We start from the raw sequence: 20,270 nt of genomic DNA, 5'->3' as shown, positions 1-20,270 counted from the left end.
AGATAGATATATCAGTATAATGACTAAGAACCATTAGTACAGATTAAAACTTTTTTTGTTTTGACTTGAAATCTAAAATATGAGAATGTACCAAATGTTTTCACATACCAATTTAGAATTATGAACATGCATAGGATTTTGAAAATTCAATAGGTCTTGCTGCAGACATTTATACTGCCTCAATCCATTACTATCCCAGTGCCTAAGTCAATCCTAATATATTAAACAAGTCTTCAAAAATAAACAAAACAGTGACCATTCATTTCAAATAGCACTTCAGAACCACCATTTGTGTTCTCTTCCTGTAAATGCCTTCATTGATTTTACTGTCTGATGTATTATCACTTACCACTTGCATACCAAATTGACTTGAAATTTTGATTTATATCTCCACTACAAATTCTTTATTGTTTTTTTGCTTTGTTACTTGACACAATATTTCTTCGCCTGTACCAAAATTCTGTTCCCATTTGCTATAGTATACTATGATATGTAGAGTAAATTGTATTGCATTGCTATCTCTAAAACACCGTGCCTGCTAGCGCCCAGGCACAGACACTGATATTCTAACTCAGTCTTATCTAACAGAACCATTGCAAGATTCTTTTTTTTTTTTTTTAAATTCTCCATTGTGAGATGGAGCCGAAGACAACAGAATGGATATAAGATTGTTGTGCTTACTGAACATCGAGACAAGTACATCCTAAATTAATTGCTTAATTTCTTGTATTAGACAACTTGTTATTAATGTCACCAAATATTACAATTAAGTACTCCTCTTAAATTATCTCCTGATCTCTACGGTGTTCAAAAAGTCAAGCTAGACCTCAGCTGGCCTCTGGCATAACATGATTATCTACAGCAGTTTATAATTAATGAATTAAAGCTACGCTGCATATGCTCTCAAACACACTTATTTAGGAACTCATTGAAATGTGAATCTTAGTATCTGCTTGTTTGAACTGTTCAGCAAAAAAAATGAAACACTGAAGTTGTTCTCAAAACCTATGAGAATTAAAGACTGTTTAGATGAAACAGGAAAATAAAAAATGTATAGCAGATTAAGTACCTAAAACTAAGCATATCCTTCAGCAGCACTTCCCAAAGGTGCTTTGAGCATTTTCCCAAATCAATATGAGAAGGATTTAAAAAATAAAACAGATGAAAACACAGAAGGGAAAAAAAAAGTTCATTTTTATACCTACATAAAGGCCCAAAGATTTTAGGCATAAAACTTCACATAGTTTAGTCATCCTATACCAAGTAAAATTATCATCAAACTCCAATGCTGGACTATGAAAAAAATGTGGTACTATTATGTAAGACTATTTATACAGATGGTCATAATCCTGAGCTTCCCTGAACTGATGATACGCGCATGGGCTGTTTATAAGAGGATTCTTAAGATTTTATTTGATTTTAAGATTCTATTTAGATTCCATTCTCTAGATCTAGGTGCAAGGAAAGCCCCTACATACCCTATTCCATTAGGAGTGACTTTATTTCATTTGCATTTTATTTACATTGCTGTCATACTGTGTCAGAAAATTAACCATTAAACAGTCTAATAAGCAATAAATATCCTTTTTATTCCCTAGCATAAATTTCTTCCAAATCCCTACACAAGTATGATTATGTAAGTAGTGTGATTTAAAAAGAAGACACCATGCTGCCATAAACCTCTCAATACACTTTTTTTTTTCTTAACAAGAACAAATTTATCTCTGCATTCAGCTGTATTTAAGATGCATACTTGTAAATATCTATTTGGATAATTTCAGAAATGTACAACTCCATACCACAAAACTTAATTTCTATGATTACATCACTCTGAGAGTTATTGAGTTTTACCCTCGTCTTCTACATTGATGAAGGTGAAAAAACACACTATTTAATTACTAAGTGTATTTCTTCAAGAACCTTGTGACATTTTAGCACTACTGCACTATGGATTTTCATTGCATTGGAAATGGCAACACAAAAAGAAATGTCCACTCAAAAACTTAGATCTCACCTGTTACATAGGAACTGTAATTTGTTATGCAATTTTAGAGGGTGCTCTATATATTCTAGCAGTTTGCCCATTAACACTTACTTTAAAATCAGGAAATGACTCCATCATTCAGAAACTCCCTGCATGATATTGAACTGAGCAACCCAACACAATTTTTTATGTGCGCGTGTTTTTTTTTGTTGTTTGTTTGTTTGTTTTAGGGGGGGGTATGTCAGTCAGGTGCTTCAAACCAAGTGGAAGAACCTTAAATCAACCACTGCTCAGTAATCTGCTGATGACTTAAGTTCCTTCTTAACTCCCCTTTCAGGTATGACAGCCTATATCTTGCGAGAAAAATTATTTCTGCTATCGTCATTGCCAAATCTTTTTTGTTGTTGTTGTTTTTGTCTTTATATCCTGTGATCAAGAATAGTGAAAATCTCACAGGAACTTTCTGATCAAAAAGTAAATCTCAGGCTAGTCAGTAGTCCATGCTTATTTGCAGTACAAAAGCAACTTTTTACATTAGTCTTAGTTCAATATAATCAGTCACTCTGCTTAGAATAGACCAGATGATGAAAAAAAAAAATCAGTCAAGGGGTAAAATCAGGCAAGATAGGATTCTGATTCTAACCATTGTATAATTTACACAATACTCATACATATTATCTATTATTAACACTAAAATTCGTGGTTCGTAAAAGCCTGGATGTTGAAAACTAGTATTCCCACCAACAGTCATGCACAGAAAACTGTCAGGCTAATACTAAAGAAAACAAATTTTTATTCATTTACCTTCTGTGTGAAATGAACTGTATAGTGAATTATTTAAAGGAGGAAAATTGTAATTGCATGTGTAATAAAGCTGAAAATTAAGGAGAAGCAGATGGAAGACTAAAAGTTCGTTTTTTTGTAAGTGATAAGAGGATGATTCATAAGTATTTGACATTAGTTAAAATTAGTTATGGAACAAATGTTTATGGAAAAGTGTTCTTCTCAGGACAATATGCCATCACACAAGCAGCAGAGAATTATCTCAATTGAGACCCCTAAATCAAAAAAGAGAAAAGCAAAAACTCAGAAAGATGGGCAAAATTTGTTCACTTCTCGTAAACTTATGTGACTTGTGTCCTAGTTTCCCACCTGAAGAATTCAGGGTACTATCAGAAAAATCATAGATTACTGTAATTCAATTAGTTTGTAGTTTTAAGGCTATTTGATACTGTCATAAAATGATAATTCACTTCCTAATGTTAGCTAAAAAGAAGTTGGGAAAGAATAGGTGCTCGTGGTACGTCACAGATTTGTGAATTTACCTCGTTTTGTTTTAAGCAACCCTTAGAAAAGGCTATTTTTTTCCCCACCTTGAGTATCCAACAAATTTTAGAGAATACTTGAAATGAAACACAATGATTTTATATAATACTTACATTGTTGTATATTGCTTCAAAAATATTAAGTGAATATTTTATGTATAGCTAAATTGTTAAAGCATCAAGAACTGAGATAACACAATTCCCTAATGTCATGTCATTAAAAATGCAGCTACCTAACAGATGATCCTTTAGGGATTTTGTTCATAGTAAATAGGCTAGCATTTTCATTATCCAGTCAACGTTTCTCTTTATTCTACCATTAATACACATGATTCCCATGCAGCTCAAAGGTTGGCCTTGCTGCAGTTTGGAGAGGATGGTGCAGAATACAACTTATTTGTTATCATCTTTCAGCAGCAGAGAACACGCATCTTTCCATTCTAGTGCTAAGAATAATTATGCTTTAGCTCAGATCTTTTGACACAGTAGACAACTTGAGTTTAAGGTATAATTTAATTTGTGCTAGAGTTGTGCATGCGCCTGTAACAGCTTTTTTTTTTTTTGCTCTTAATTCAGAGGTAAAATTCAAGTTACACCTGGAGCTAATAATGCAGTAAAGCAGTATCTTAATTTTCCTATGAAACTTTTATTTTAAAATATACAGCTGACTGTTACTGCTTATTCGTAGCTCATACTCTGCTATACCACATTCTGAATCAATCATAGTTGCGTATTCATACGTATTTATTAAGTATGTTAATCACATCACGTAGAGAAGGTTTTCCTGAGAATTTGAATAAACTAGTCCCTATTAACTGTCAATATGCATTTTAAAAGATCTGCAAAGGCAGTCTGCAAATTGGGCTTCCTCTTCCATGCTGGCCATTTAAATTGATTACTGATAATACAATATGACTAATTTGCTCTTCAGTATTGTCTGGCGACAGAAAATAAATGGCATAGTGATGTCTGCCAAAATTTTGTATCAGAATAACCAGCCACTCAAATTGCACTTCGGAGTAAAAACTCTAAGGCAGAATCCCAAGAAAATGTTTGTTGCCTTTTTTTTTTTTTTGTAGTACCTTAATATTCTGTTAATTTTTATTATTTAAGTTTCATGCCATGACGGGATTAGCCTGCACAAGTGATTATAGCAGTCTTGTTTTGCTCACAGAACTTTTTCATTTTATTCTCAGATTGAAGAAAGTACAGTGGCTTTTTTCCTTCCTGTTAGAGAAAACAGGTTATCATATGGGTTGAACTACATTAACTCTTGGTCTTACATGACTTAGAACCGTGATGGATATTGTTCAAACTTTTACGTTTAGGAATGGTAATTGAAGAGAATATTCTCTTCTTTAAACACCAACGTGCGTTATTTTCACACCTCTATTAACTGTAGAAAAAAATATACCTCCCTGAATGCTGGCAATATATTCACTAATATGTTATATCTTGTTCTTAGATAATTATTCCATCTTCATGCAATGTTTAGAAACTATGATTTCCTTCATGTCCATCTGGTCAATCTGAACATGGCAGCTCATATCACATTTTATGGGGTTAATGCAGCCTTTCAGTTTACATTATTACACTAATTGTATCTTTCTTTCTTCCTATAAAGGAAGATATAGTGACTAGATATAGCATTCACATCATAGCCTTCAACAATGTTTTGAGAATTTACGTCACCTAGCATTTCAAAGAAAAAATGACTTCCCTTGGATTTCTCTGATTCACTTATCTGTCCACCAGGCAGGTATAGAACTCAGAATTATTCTTAGCTGTGAGGTGTCCATCTGTTTAGTTTTTTCAATGGTTATCAGAAAACCAGCACTGCTAGTTCAGTAGCAAGTCTTTTAAGATTTCTCATGGAAATGTACCAACTCAGTACAAGAGTTTGCGTGATCGTGCTGTCAGACAAGCAGAGGATCTACATGAGTGGAGAGCTTTGATTCTGGTCTTGTTCCATATTAGCATATTGGACTAGACATGCAGTAATTAGAGCAGTCAAGTTCACCCGTCAGCTGCTTAGAAATTCTTCCAATCTTTTACTATGCCTCTATGTTGCATAAAATTGGCTTATGAATATAAAGGAACCTAACTTCTGGGAAAACCATAGCTGGAATAACTTTAAGGAACACCCTGAAAAGTCCTTCCCTTTTCTCTGTGATAGTCTACTAGAGTACAATAATACTTAAAGGTTTTTGCTCAACACTAGCAACACTCGTCATATCAAAAACAAGAACAACATAACATACCTGTTACAATGCATCACAATTTCACAATAGGTAGACTTAAGGCCTCTGTAAGTTGAAAAGAATGCATTTTGAAGGACAAAACTTCTGGAAAACTTAGAGCCAGAAAGCCTTTCCAAATGTGAAAAAGAAACACCTAACTAAACAGATCTAACAGCAAATTGCTTGTCCATAAACGCATCGTAATATTATGCATTTCTGGTTCTGCAAGACAGCATTTTCTATCTACTGTTCTAGACAGAGAATGGCATTATTATGCATTGGAAATATTTAACTGGAGCATGTATGTCAAATCAAAGATGCCGAAACTTTCTTGTGACAAAGCAACTGTAACGGATGGTTTTTAATATCTAGGGAAATCAAACCATGACTGGTTTATTTTTACGCCTGTAGAGATCAAGGATATTCAGCAGTTCCTCCTCACATACTGATATTTGGATACCCCTACATATTCATTCTAATTAGCTGTTTGCATTTTGATTTTTATTTGCTCTTCCTGTGATCCATTATTGCAGGAAGTGACATGCTGATATCACATAACACATGGCAGAACCCAGAACCTTATGTAGTGAGGAATGAATTCTGTCATTCAGTAATCTGTCTTCCAAAACAGTACAAGGTTGGCTTGTGTGGTTTTGTAATTAAAGTTTTCAGTCCAGTGTCATCGTCCCCCCACCTGAAAGCATCAGCAAAGAAGATCGCCCTTCTTAATTTTGTTCAAACCATATGAAAACTTTCCTGCAAAAAATTAAAACATTCTGGGCCTGTCCTTGCTCACAGTCCTGTCTCAGTGAAGGGAAGATTCAGAAGATCAACGGAAATTAGCTACATAAACATAAATTTTGGATTTACATGTGTGGTGTTTCTTCTCTGTGCGTGTGTAGAAGGAAACACGCCTAGACAATTTCTTTCTGCAATACTGTGTTACTTAAGAGATAATGTCAGTGAAATAGTGTATTGTTAGAAGATAATGGTCTCCTGCTGCTATTAAATGCCAAGGCACAGCTAAGCCATTTATTTGCAAAGCAGGAGACATTAATCCTATGATAATGTTCTACTACAAATAACATTTCTACTATACTGAGTAGGGTATGTTGATTCAATCATGTGATCTAATACCTGTGACAGAGCAGCAGTTGCTCAATTACACTGTTCTGAACTTGCAGCATTCAAACTGACCTCTGCAGAATACCACAGCACTTACAGCCGTTCATCCAAGCATGTAAACCTCAACCGAGTCTCAAATAACATTGGCTAAGTATTCTTTCAACCATTTTGTTGACAGAGAAACTAAGACTTGCCACACCTTACAGTACAGCTTAGTAGAATGACCAAAAGCAGAAATAGAGAAACATTTACCTTGAAGGAGAGGTACACTCTTCTATGTTCTTGGGTTCACAACCCTTTGCTAGCAGCCCAGAAAAACTTGCATATGTTACACCAGCAGCACGAAGGGATGATTTTCTTTCAGCCTTCCAAATGAGGTACATTGTACACTAACAAAGGGCATAGAGGGCATGTGCACACCACATTTCAAAGAGTTTCAGGTATCTGGAGAAAGTAGACTACTCTTTTCCTTTGACTCATTGTTCGTGCACCAGTCCTGCACAGTGGGGACCTTAAAGCAGTAACAACTTGGTTTGAAGTCTCAGAAGCATGACTCAGTCACTACTTGAAACACATTTCTTTTCTGAATTTCTGCACTGAGATTAACAAGCAACTTTAAAAAATGCAATCCTTCTTCCTCTCGGGGAAAATTTGAGCAAGGCTTCACATGTCCACGGACTGGATGTGGCTTCACACATTTTCCATTTTCTTCAGAGAGATGGAGATTTTGTAATGGTCTTTGTGGCAGAGTCTAATGTAAAAGGGAACTATAATGACAGAGCTTGTTGGTGAGTGTCTTGGTGAGCACCCATAGCTCTTAGTAAGACCTGCAACAGCAGTGGATAGAGCTACTGTTGCCAAAGTGCTGGTTCAGCAACAGTCATCCCCAAATTTGTAAAGAAGCAAGAAAGTTGCTGTAACTGTTGGATAAGGATAACACTGTTGAAGAAACAGAAGTGCTTACACAACATCCAGAGACAGTGCCAAGACTATTCATATCGAAATGAAATCGCATCAGGGAATCCAAAGCCATATGGGCTAAGATCCTTAGCACCAGTGGTAATTTTGACTCTTGCTGCACAAATAACTGCTAGTGAGTCAGGTTTGCTCAGTGATATTGGCTGGTTCATGGCACACAAACGTGCGGGCAAAACCACATCTCTTAGGACATGTGGTGGCTGACACACTGGTGGTGCATCTGAGGCTTTTAAGAGCTTTCAATATCAGAGAAGTAAGCTGAAGAATCTGAATCTTTTTTTGCATCAGCTTTATAGCCTTGTGTGTCAGTGCTGAATAAGCATCTCTGGATTTCAGTAAGTACCACCCACTGGCTGGTTTCCTTCCTTCACAGCAGGTGAGGTGGTGTCCTGATGGAAAGCTGACAAAATGGATAAGCACGACAGTGCAGTACAAACTTAACCATTATTAGTTTATGAAAAAAACATAACTGAAAAGCAATTTACTAATTAAAGCAAAGATTCTCATGAGGTCCAGCTGAGTATAGTAAAAAAATATTAAACTTGCCTATAACTCAGACAATGAGCATTTGAGAACAATGGCACACAAGATGCATTTCTCATTTTAACTGCTAGAAGTATCTTGAAGTTTGGGAGCCTGAAACACTTATACATCCACAGCAAAACAAGTATACAATCAATGGAAAGAAAACCAAGACTGTTCTAACAATTACCATGATCATTTCAGCTAACATTAAAGGACCTCTGCAGTCATAACTTAAAGAAAAGGTTGATTTTGTAAGCTTGCTTCCAATCCTTTATTTTACATGATTAGTGCAATTGTCATCCAGCTACCTCCAATTGTCTGTCACAGGTTTCATGTTTAAAACTAGATGTTACTATATAGTTAAGGTTGTTCCTTTTAGAAATTTCAAGCTTTGCTGCATCTCACAGAACTATTTATTGCATTATTATTTCTTTCAATTTATATCTGAATTATGAGTCATTTCTCAGGGAGCTTTCACAATTAATAAAAGCACTGGATCCATCACAAGTTAAATCATCCATATAATTCAGAGGTAACTTATATTATTAATGCCCATCCTGTTCAGATGAGAAAAGCATACGCACATAAAGCCAACATGATATAAAAGCTTAAAATGGTCCTATCAGGAAACTCCATAGCATACAGCTTCCCCACCCCCACCCCTCACCCCAAATAACGCTAATTTTTCTCTCAGATTTAATCTGAGAGGACAAACCAGTCCCAGGACATTTTTATACCCTTTTATCCAGTCTCACTTCCTCATTTGGTGGTCTAGTGACGGCACTAAACCTCAGTAAAGTTCATCTGCCTTCTAGAAACTTTTTGTGTATTCAGGAATAAGCGACTGAAGACTCTCTGTAAAGTCGGTTATATTTTCCTGCCTTTGTGGGGTGAGGGATAAATATATTAAAAGACCTGGACCTGCCAAAATTTATTATGGTTCCACCAGAAATCTATAGATTTTTAAATGTATCTCAGCAGACACTAAGAAGCTGCTAAATGCTCTAGAGGTAGACTCAAATTGCGTGCTCTGCACATTTGTGTTTATGTATGTCTGAATAAAGGATAGTTATTTGCTTCCTTATACTCCCTTTGGCATAAGGTAATGTGGTAGCTAAAGTAAACAGCACGAGACAGACTTAAAAATTGATCCTGCAGTTCATTTTACATTTTCCTAAAGGGCCTTTCATTAGCAGTACCCAAAGGGTGAGAACATAATTTACCTTATGTAAGGTAGAGTCAATTATCCCACATTAGAGCCCCAGTGACCAATCTATAAAACAGCTGGTAACATCTATTTTTAATTGCAAAAGCATTGTCTCTCTTTTCTTTCCAGAACGCTATGTGCAATTTTTATTAGTAATTTTTGCCTGCCTCATAAAAAGCTGACCTGATTATCTTCAGATAAATACTGCATTAACAATTTCATAACCTCATAGATGCTAAGGAAAAACAAACTTCACTTCTGTGAAATCTAAATGATCTTAATATAACAGCACAGAAAATGTTATATATATATATCACTTTTGCATGACATTCTGCACAATGCATGAACAATAAATTCACAATGGATTAGGACTACCATGGATAGCCCTACAATACTCTAATCAGAGGCTTCAGACTCTGTATCATAAACAGTTGTTCCCATTCCCACACATGAAAGGCAAAATACTCCTTCAAGAAACGGAAGTTTTCTGAAGACATCACCTTTGTATTAAGAACTGCATGCCTATAATCAATACACATTCTCATGAGTAAACTTTATTAAAAAAGCGGTAATTTGTGGAAACAATTAGCCAATTGGAAAGCAAATGACACTCCCGAGGCGGGGGGGACAAAACACAACCAACCCTATCTGACCAGCAACTAGCATATACTGCTAAGAATCACAGGGCAAGACAACTATAAATAAAAGCAAAAATAAAAGCTTTTAGGGATATCAGTTTAGTTACTCAATATTTAGCAAAGCCATGTTCTACGTTACCATGAACAGCAACACTTTCATCTTAAGCCATAACTATTATTTCAAATACTGGATTTGAAAGCCTGAAATACACCGAAGAATACATATTTCTTTCCATTTCCCATTACAAAGCATGCAGTAGCAAGAACCCCAACACATCACTAGGCTTTCCACATCTAAGGCATTTATATACAAAGATAAAAACAAGCAGACAACATATTTTATCATCCTTTGATACACTGCCTAAAATCTCACATTGCTTTAAGCAAGACAAAATGTAGCCTCACCTCATTAAAGGTGATCCTACAAACCAAAAACATACGTGGTACAATACAGAGGTATCCACAGTCCACATGTGCTGGTTTGTTTTGGTTTTTGGTTTTGTTTTTTTTCAATCTGCCTAGTATCTTGGTAGGTTCTGGGACCTTGGTATTTTGGAGAATAATGGAATAAAACAGAAGAAATTAAATCAACTAAACAACTGTATTACAGTTCAGTACAACGCAAAAAACCTGTGAGAATATGGGAGTGATTGGGGTATCATTCATTGTACCCCTTTGCCCTGATGATTCCACTGTTCTCTATTTTTCCGTTCTCCCCATCAGATCATCCCAGCTGGCCAGCACGAACTGAAAGGGTTGTTAAAGAATAAAGCACTGTTGTAGAGTTATTACAAAACCATTTCAGATGTTTCAGATCATAATCTATATATCAAGTGCACTTGTTCTTGCAGGTGTTTTTTTTTTTTCTTTAAATTCAATTCATTGTGCATATTATACCCAAACAAATGCTAACCTTTGCTGATATTCAATGCATTAATACTACTGGAGAGAAAAAGAGAATACTTTTTAGAAAATTCTTTTGTTCAGAAACCTATAAAATGCTACTAGTTGCATGTGACTGCAGCTAAGGCAAAGCTTAGTGGAATTATTTTCTTTCACATATTTCTTCTAACAAGAAGAGAACATTAATGACAATATTTTTTACTTGCTCATTTCCCCCCCCCCGAAAAAAAAAGAAGAACCTTCCCCCCCCCCCCTTTCTTCTTTCTCTTGCATTTTTAAAAATCCAAAGCACTTAGTAAGAACTTAAAGCCCGTTCCTGCTGCAAATGTTCAAGTGACATTACTGATACATTACAGAAAAATCTCACGATATTACACTATGTGATGGTCAAGAAAGGAAGAGAAGCAACGATGACAACTGTGTTCATTTTGAAGCATGGTATTACCTATTAATAAGGTATTGTCATATGCTTCACAGGTATGAACTTGCACATTGCCAAATGTTAAAGAAAACAAGAGATAAAAACCAGATAAGGACACTTAAAATGAAATTGGTGACCATGTTTACGTAGTCATAAGTAGTCCGATTTAATCTTAAACTCTATGCCAATTAACTTGCAAGCATACGGCAAGGGTCTATTCTGACTCATTATCATGCCTTAATACCAAGTTGCAGTACCATCAATTCAAGCATCTGCCTTCTACTAACATTGCTCTGAAACCGTAGGTATTTCCCCTCTTTTCTTTGATCATTTCTGATCACTTTCCCAAACTCCCATCACAATCTAGATACATTTTTCAGAGGGCAAAAGTACTGTTCAGATTCTTTCTGCTTTAGTTCAGGTGTCAAATTAAGCACACAGCTATTAAATGATAATTTGGCCACTGAGAACATGTGCAGGTAGATTTAATAAGTGCCCTTCTGTGTCACCAGTAATTCATAAAACGGAAAATTACTTCCAGCAACATCCTTAAAATCTTCAAAAATCAGTTCTTTCTAGAGTAATGCACAAACAAAATTTCTGGACGCAAATCTACAACCAAGTATTTGTAGAAAACCAGTGATAAAAAATTCTCTTACTGTTGAAGTAGCAATCTTTCAATTAAAGCTTCCTTATAATAGGGGTCTTGCAGGAAGATGCAAGTCTCTCAGAATGGTATGTTACTGTTCTTTACAGAACCAGATGCTAACAGAGATACTGCCTTGAAACAGAAAGACTCACCATTTGCATAAATTTTACCACAGCACAACTGCAAATGTGCTGGGAAATTAATCAAAGCACCCAGCATATGCACCTCAAAGAAAACAAAAACCTTTCAAAATGGTGCAGAAGTTACTCTTGAGGTCCCAGACTTGTCCATCCTGATCATTCCTGTGTGGCTAATGGGTATTGCTTTGGCTTGACAGGACATTTGTCTTCCTGAATCTACTTCTGCCCACAAGACCTCTTACAAGACATTTTACAGCATTTACTACAGAAACTACTCTTCTTTAAAATTGGAATAAACCATATTTTTCCAACTGTAATTATTTTTACCATAGAACCTTCTCTGTGATGTAGGTGAAGTATCTTGATTTTGTCACCCTCTTAACTGTGTGAGGAAGGGAGGGTAATGCAGAAAGGCAAGTAAAAGCAAAATGCATCTTTATTACTACTAAGGTGAAGAATTGTTTATTACTTTTATCTGGGGCTTTGGATTGCAAATATTGCTATTCAATGAATCTTAATACCTCCAAAAGCATGGAAGAAGCATACTGATTTCTCTAAATTTTGTAACAAATGTTCCACCAGACAAGCACTGACTTTCTCTGCCTGACAAGGCCATGTGCTGGGTTCTGCACTTGGGGCACAACAACCCCAAGCAGTGCTACAGGCTGGGAGATGAGTGGTTAGAAAGCTGCCTGGCAGAGAAGGACCTGGGAGTATTGGTTGATAGGCAGCTGAATATGAGCCAGCAGTGTGCTCAGGTGGCCAAGAAGGCCAACAGCATCCTGGCTTGCATAACAATGTGGCCAGCAGGGCTAGGGAGGTGACTGTCTCCCTGTACTTGGCTCTGGTGAGGCCGCACCTCGAGTACTGTGTTCAGTTTTGGGCCCCTCGCTACAAGAAGGACATGGAGGTGCTCGAGCGAGTCCAGAGAAGGGCAGCGAAGCTGGTGAGGGGTCTGGAGAACAAGTCTTAGAAGGAGCGGCTGAGGGAGCTGGGTCTGTTCAGCCTGGAGAAGAGGAGGCTCAGGGTGACCTTATCACACTCTACATGTTTCTTAAAGGAAGCTGTAGCGAGGTAGGGGTTGGTTTATTCTCCCACGTGCCTGGTGACAGGACGAGGGGGAATGGGCTGAAGTTACGCCAGGGGAGGTTTAGGTTGGATATTAGGAAGAACTTCTTTACTGAAAGGGTTGTTAGGCACTGGAATGGGCTGCCCAGGGAAGTGGTTGAGTCACCATCCCCAGAGGTCTTTAAAAGACATTTAGATGTAGAGCTTAGTGATATGGTTTAGTGGAGGACTTGTTAGTGTTAGGTCAGAGGTTGGACTCTGTGATCTTGGAGGCCTCTTCCAACCTAGGTGATTCTGTGAATATTTGACATGGGAGAAGGTTACACAGTGAGAGGAATACAACACACTGCACAAAAATGCATTACTTTCTCAGCAAGTACAGAAAGACCAAAGGTAACACTGCCAAACTACTCAGCTGTGGAATATGCAAGGAAATATTATTACACCGCATAAGAAAAAAATTATGAAATGTAAACCTATCATATTATTAAAACTTAAAAATGGTAGACAGACATGGATATATCACAAATCATAGATTTCATTTAGTTCATAGATTTCTTTTGGTTGGTGCCACGACAGTATCAAATGTTGCAACACAAAGTTAACAGTAAGTTGCATTCTTTCCCTACCTCAGGAACTGTGAAAAAATATTATCCTCTTTTTTCATAATTATTTTTTATCCCTTTTCCAAAGGACTCCATCTTTCTTTTTCTTGTTCAGTCAGCATAGGTTTACAAAAGGCACGTCCTGCTTGGCTAACCTGATCTTCTGTGACGAGATGACATGCTTAGCACCCTGCACAATGTGCTTTAGGTGATATTGCTTGGCAGTGGGTTGGACTAGATGATCTTCAGAGGTCCCTTCCAACCTCAAACATTCTGTGATTCTGTGACAGGGGAAATACTGTGGATATTGTTTACTTGGGCTTTAGCCAAGTATTTGATACTATCTCCCACAGTATCCTCCTGGAGAAACTGGCTGCTCATGGATTGGATGGATGTATTGTTCAGTGGATAAAAAGCTGACTGGATGGCCAGGCCCAAACCATCATTGTGAGTGGAGCTAAATCTGGCTGGCAGCCAGTCATAAGCGATCCCCAGGGCTCAGTATTAGGGCCAGTTTTTGATTAATATTTTTTTTATCAACAATTCTGATAAGGAGATCAAGTGCACCCTCACTAAACTTGCAGATGACACCAGGTTGGGCAGCAACCTGGATTTACTTCAGGGGAGGAAGGCTCTGCAGAAGGATCTGAACAGGCTAGATTCATAGGCCGCATCCATTCACAAGACGTTCAACAAGGTTAAATGCTGCATGCTATGCTTGGGCCATGACAATCTCATGCAGAAGGATGGGGGAAGAGTGGCTGGAAAGCTGCCCAGCAGAAGAGGATCTGAGGGTGCTGGTCAACAGCCAGCTGAATAGTGTGCCCAGGTGGCCAAGGAGGTCGATGTCATCCTAGCTGTAGTGGGTTTACGTGGCAAGGTTTTGGTAGCATGGGGCCATAGGGGTGGCTTCTGTGAGAAGGATCTAGAAGCTGCCCCATGTTTGGTAAGGGCCCCACTGCTGACCAGAGCTGAGCCAATAAGTGGTGATGTTTTGTGCCTCTGTGAGAGCATATTTAAGACAAGGAAAAAAAAACGCTGCGCCACACAGCAGCTGGGAGAGTGAGAGGAGTGAGGAACAGCCTTGCAGGCGCCAAGGTCGGTGAAGAAGGAGGGGGAAGAGGTGCTCCAGGCACCAGAGCAGAAGTCCCCTGCGGCCTGTGGTGAGGACCATGGTGAAGCAGGCTGTCCCCCTGCAGCCCATGGAGTACTGCGGTGGAGCAGGGTTCCACACTGCAGCCCGTGGAGGAGACCACGGTGCAGCAGGTGGACCTGCACCGACGGAGACTGCAACCTGTGGAAGACCCCTGCCAGAGCAGATTCCGGGCCAGACCTGTAGCCTCTGGAGAGGAGACCATGCAGGAGCAGGTGACCTGGCAGGAGCTGCTGCCCGTGGGGGATCCAGGTTGGAGCAGTTTGCTCCTGAGGGATGGACCCTGTGATACGGACCCATATCTGGAGCAGTTCTTGAAGAGCTGCTGCCTGTGGGCAGCCCACGCCAGATCAGTTCAGTAAGGACTGCATCCCGTGGGAGGGACCCCACAGCACAGGGGACGAGAGTGACCGAGAAGAAGCAGCGGCAGCGAAGTGCTATAGACTGACCATAACCCCCATTCCCCTGTGCCGCTCGGGGGGTCGGGGGGGAGGAGGTGGAAGAGGGTGGATGAGGGGGAAGGTGCTTTTGGTTTCTTTCCTTTGTTTCTCACTTCTCTAGCTCGTTAGTAATAGGTAATATCTTACTATCTCCCTACTCTGAGTCTGTTTTGCCCGTCACGATAATTACTGTGCGATCTCCTCATCCTTATCTCAACCCTTGAGCCCTTTTCATCGTATTTTCTCCCTGTTCCTCTTTGAGGAGGGGGAGTGAGAGAGCAGTTGTGGTGGAGCTCGGCCACCCACCCGAGTAAAACCACCACACTAGCTTCTATCAGAAGTGTGGCCAGCAGGACCTAGGGAAGCGACTGTACTTCTGTATGTGGCACTGTTGAGTCCACACCTCAAATACTGTGTTCTGTTTTAGGCTCCTCATCACAAGAAGGACACTGAGGTGCTGGAATGCCTTCAGAGAAGAGCAACAAGGCTGGCACAGGGACTAGAAAACAAGACCTATGAGGAGCAGCTGAGGGAGGTGGGGCTGTTCAGTCTGGACAAAAGGAGACTGAGGGGAGACTTCATTGCTCTCTACAACTGCCTGATAGGAGGCCACAGTGAGGTGTGTTGATCTCTTCTCAGACAAGAAGTGATAGAACTTGAGGAAACAGCCTCAAATTGCACAAGGCAGATTTAGATTGGATACCAAGAAGAATTTCTTCATAAAAGGGCGGTTAGGCATTGGAACAGGCTGCTCAGGGAGGTGGTGGCATTGCCATCCCTGGAGGTATTTAGGAGACACATGGATGTGGCACTTTGGGACATTTTAGTGATGGACTTGGTAGCATTAGGTTGATGAATGAACCTGATGATCTTACAGGTCTTTTCCAACCTAAATGATTCTATGATTCAGTTTCCCTTGTTTTGTTTCCTATCTCCTGAAATGTCTTCCTGTACAGATCCACTCACTTCCACATAGTCACGGGGAAACAAACAACAAGGTGACTTGCATTCATTACCTCCTAGCTTCTAATCATCTAATAGCTCTGTGTTCCTGCTGCTATTACTGACCCTTCTGCATTTAAATGTTTCTGTGCGGATTTAAACATCTTAAACTTACAAACTAAATTGCAATGTATAATGATAGCTCTGAAAAACAAATCTGCCTGTAATTAACTGTTCTATCAACACAGATAAACAGTTAAGCCTCCTTCTGAAGACCATTTGTCTCAGATTCTTAGTCTGACAGTAATAATTGCACAAACGTTACTGCCTATGATTATTGCCCCAAAGCTCTGACAATAGATTAAAGTTTAGCACTGGTCAAACACATAGCTGAAGAATGGTCTCCACCTCAAAAACTCGGTTGAAAAAAATCAATCCAACATATTTAATTGTGCTTACAAATCAAAGCTGACAGAACTGCATCTTCACAAAGACTTTCAACTCAAACACCACAAATGCTGCTCTTCTCAATTACAGCTGAATTTCTCCACTGCACGAAACCCTCAGTTTTGGCTGACTTCTCATATGCCAGCTGTTTGTCCTCTTTCTCTCAGGTCACAGCCCTCAGTTAAATATCTGTCTGTATCTTCTAAAATAAGTACCCACTTCCTCACTCAAATTCCTTCTTCAGACTTAATTCCTCAGTGCTGTTTTGCACTTTTTAGCATTGGCCAGATAAATTCCAACTGTGGTATATTTGAATTAAAATGCAAACTCACAGGTCAGAAGTGTGTGCAGTTGTACGTAAAATAGAATGCTCCAGAAATAACTGTTTCCCTCGACAGAAAGTAGAGACATTTTACATTATACAAAACTAAGTTTTGTCTTTTGTCTCAACATGCAGTTTATGTAACAAAGTTCAGAACATGGCAGGTATACATGCAAATAAAAGAAGACCTCAGGGGATGCAGTTCTGACACACAGATACCTACCCATCAAAGGTGCTTCTAACTAATCTGCTTGTAAGAAGAAATTTGAAATTGCACATGCTTGTGAAATTGCAACTCTCATTTCCTATCAGAAAACCCTTAGCAATCTACCTGTGTAGACATCTGAGAGAAGCCCTGAGTAAAACATGGTGAAGATGCAGGAAAGCAAATATAAGGCCTTAGGAGTAGGCAGATAGCAGGCACCTACACAAGGACCATGCAAGAAAGGTAGAAGAGCTGAAGAAATCCACTGGAGACAGAACCTTGAAGAAAAGTCAGAAAGGCTGGCTAAGGGGTAGCAACAAGTGATGAACCAGATACTTGCCTTAGGGTGCACACAAATTGTGCATTCTTCACACCCTGCTGGAGGGAAAGAATACAAACGAACTTTCATTCCTCCTCTATACTCTCCAATTTATAAACAAACTATACAGCCAGAGAGGAAAAAAGCAGGATTTCCCAAATTGACAAGACCTCCACGTTCAACATGTTGGAGAAAAACAAACAACAACAACAATCAACAACTCTCAATCCCAACATTTGCAAGTAAAACAAAACATGAGAACTGAGATACCACAGATGATATGGTCAATAAAACCAGTTCTATAATTATTAATATTTACAGCAAAGCGATTGCAAACTGAAAACTGAGATCTGTCTCCTGCCTCTCACCATAAATCAACTATATATTGCTCACAGCAAGAAAGTACTGTTACTAATTTTAGTCTATTATGTTCAACCTCATTCACTTCTTTAGTTCTTGTTCATTTGACTTACTGGCATAAGAAGTAAGACTAGAATTAAAAAAAGAAACAAATCACTTTCCTGACTACTAAACACCAGTTAAGTAACATTTAAGACTGATGAGCTGCTGCTCTAAAATGAATATTTATTAGTTCCTGGACTCATTTTTTTCATTCTGATTTTTTGGAAGATACTGCAGTTGAGATATTATGAAAGTAAACTGCGGAAATAAGATGCACAATTTTCTAGCCTAAACACTATTTATGCAATGGAACTAGTCGACACCAATGCTGAGAAGTAGATTATGGCATACAGCTGTGGTCTAGAATAACTGTTCATTACTACAGTCTGCTGTTCTTATATGAGCCACACAAATTGTGCAGAAAAATTATAAATGCCCTAAATCCAAAAAGCCATTATTGTAATGCTGAAGCTTTCTTTAACCTTCCTTTTTCATACAATTAAGGTCCTTGGAAATTTCAGTCATTATTAATCACATTACAGATGTTAAGCTTGAATCGTGTCCCCCCCCCCAGAAATGAGCTTCTCAGATGATGTATTTTAAGGCACTAGTGCTTCTGTCTTTCCTCTCTACTCTCAGTCTGCAGTTCAGTCCTGAGAGGAGAGAAGTAATTTCTGGGAAGCTCAATTCCAATCATCTCCACCTCATGCCACTGGGATGTCACGAAAACACTGGTCCCTAAAAACATGGGGCTTACAACACAGATTGATTTAAAAACAAACAAACAAAAAAAAACACCCACATATCAGGAGTATTGATTTGGAATTAGCTAATGACTCTGAAGTGCCAGAAGAGTTTGAGTGTGAGAACACTTCTGGAGAAAACGCTATGTATGTCATAGTGAGGTTTCCACAATACACAGGTCAAATAATATTTTCCTTGAGATTTGACTTTCTGTGGACTAATAATAGAATTTTTCTGCTGTCTGTCATCACATCACTTGTTAGCTGCATATCACCCTAAAAAATTCAGCAGGCCAGTAGCTGGTTACTAATTTTAGCTTGCGTTATTCTTTTTTTTTTTTTCTCGTTTACCGTGACCAAAAAACAAAAAACAAACAAACAAAAAAAACAAAACCACACATTTCCGAGAGGCTTCTTTGTAATGATTCATGAATGCTTAAAGATAAGCTATCATTTTGTTGTTAGGTGGAACACAGCTCCACTGCAGACATATTTCCTGCACTACTTCCTACATATTCAGGTATGTTCTCATATGGCATATGGATATACTCCAGCTATTGCTATTCCTTATTTCAGTGGAAATGCTATGGAATATTAATACACAAAACAGCAAAGTATAGCATGTATGTCTTTCAAATTAGAATTTGATATAATTTACCTCTGAAACAAAACAAAAAAAGTCTATTTTTACCCATATATTTCCCATCAGAATGGGATGACTCTAAGGGACTACTTATGGAGTGTGTGCACGTCTTTGTGTGCACGTCTGTATACGTATATAAGATAATGAAAGTGCCTTAATATCCAAGGTGGAATTACTTTACAAACACAGCTGTATTTTCTGTTGGGGGGATAAAACTAAGATAACAGCAATGCACCTCTGGACATACTTGTAGAAAAGCTGAAAAAATTCTACTGCAGGCAGGTACATTCACTTGGACTTTTGCCTGTATTTACTTGATTAAAAAAAAAAATTGTTCGAACTCTCAAACAGCCTTCTAAAAAGATGGCGGCATTTGCCAAAACTGTACAAACGTAGAATATCGGTATCAAAAGATAGTCCTATATAATAAAGCACTCCATTGAAGATACATACATGTCTTCTATGCCACTCTCTTGTACTCTATTGGCATGAGAATAACATCAGATTGCACTGAAGAAAATGTCTGTAAAGAATTTAAACATCTCATTCATGTCTTTATGAAAATTTTAAGGAAAAACTCTTCTCTGTAGTATTCAGACAGAGGCACATAATCCTTCATTGCATGTGTCTCTCAAGGCAGGTTGCCCTCATGTGACAAAGTCTGTTGCTACCATACTTTCCGATGCGCACTAATAACAACATCAATAAAATTACTTTAGTCACAAGATGCAAATGCACATGCAAAGCTGCTGAAGCTGAAAATTATGTTCTCCCAGCAACTTGAAAGAAAAATCAAATCACTGAACAGAGACTGAGATAATCCTGGAGAAGTAAGGCTCAACCACT

General features: G+C 38.3%; 1 protein-coding gene and 1 long non-coding RNA gene across 10 annotated transcripts in view; both read right to left on the bottom strand.

Moving 5' to 3' along the window:
• GABRB2 (gamma-aminobutyric acid type A receptor subunit beta2) overlaps window positions 1–20,270 on the bottom strand; it is a 162,796-nt gene that overhangs the window by 118,171 nt on the left and 24,355 nt on the right. The window lies entirely within an intron of this gene.
• The window catches only part of LOC136786418 (uncharacterized), a 29,823-nt gene continuing 11,923 nt past the window's right edge, over window positions 2,371–20,270 (bottom strand). Inside the window, exons 2-4 of the long non-coding RNA XR_010825006.1 lie at window positions 6,927–8,052; window positions 5,571–5,615; window positions 2,371–3,042 (exon numbers count right to left, since the gene is read on the bottom strand). This is a non-coding gene — a long non-coding RNA (uncharacterized lncRNA). The remainder of the gene's footprint in view (window positions 3,043–5,570; window positions 5,616–6,926; window positions 8,053–20,270) is intronic.

The sequence above is a fragment of the Anser cygnoides genome, chromosome 14, assembly GCF_040182565.1.
Source record: "Anser cygnoides isolate HZ-2024a breed goose chromosome 14, Taihu_goose_T2T_genome, whole genome shotgun sequence".
NCBI classification, from domain to species: domain Eukaryota; kingdom Metazoa; phylum Chordata; class Aves; order Anseriformes; family Anatidae; genus Anser; species Anser cygnoides.
Note: the sequence above shows the minus strand (reverse complement) of the source record. Positions and strands in the feature narration are given on the sequence as shown.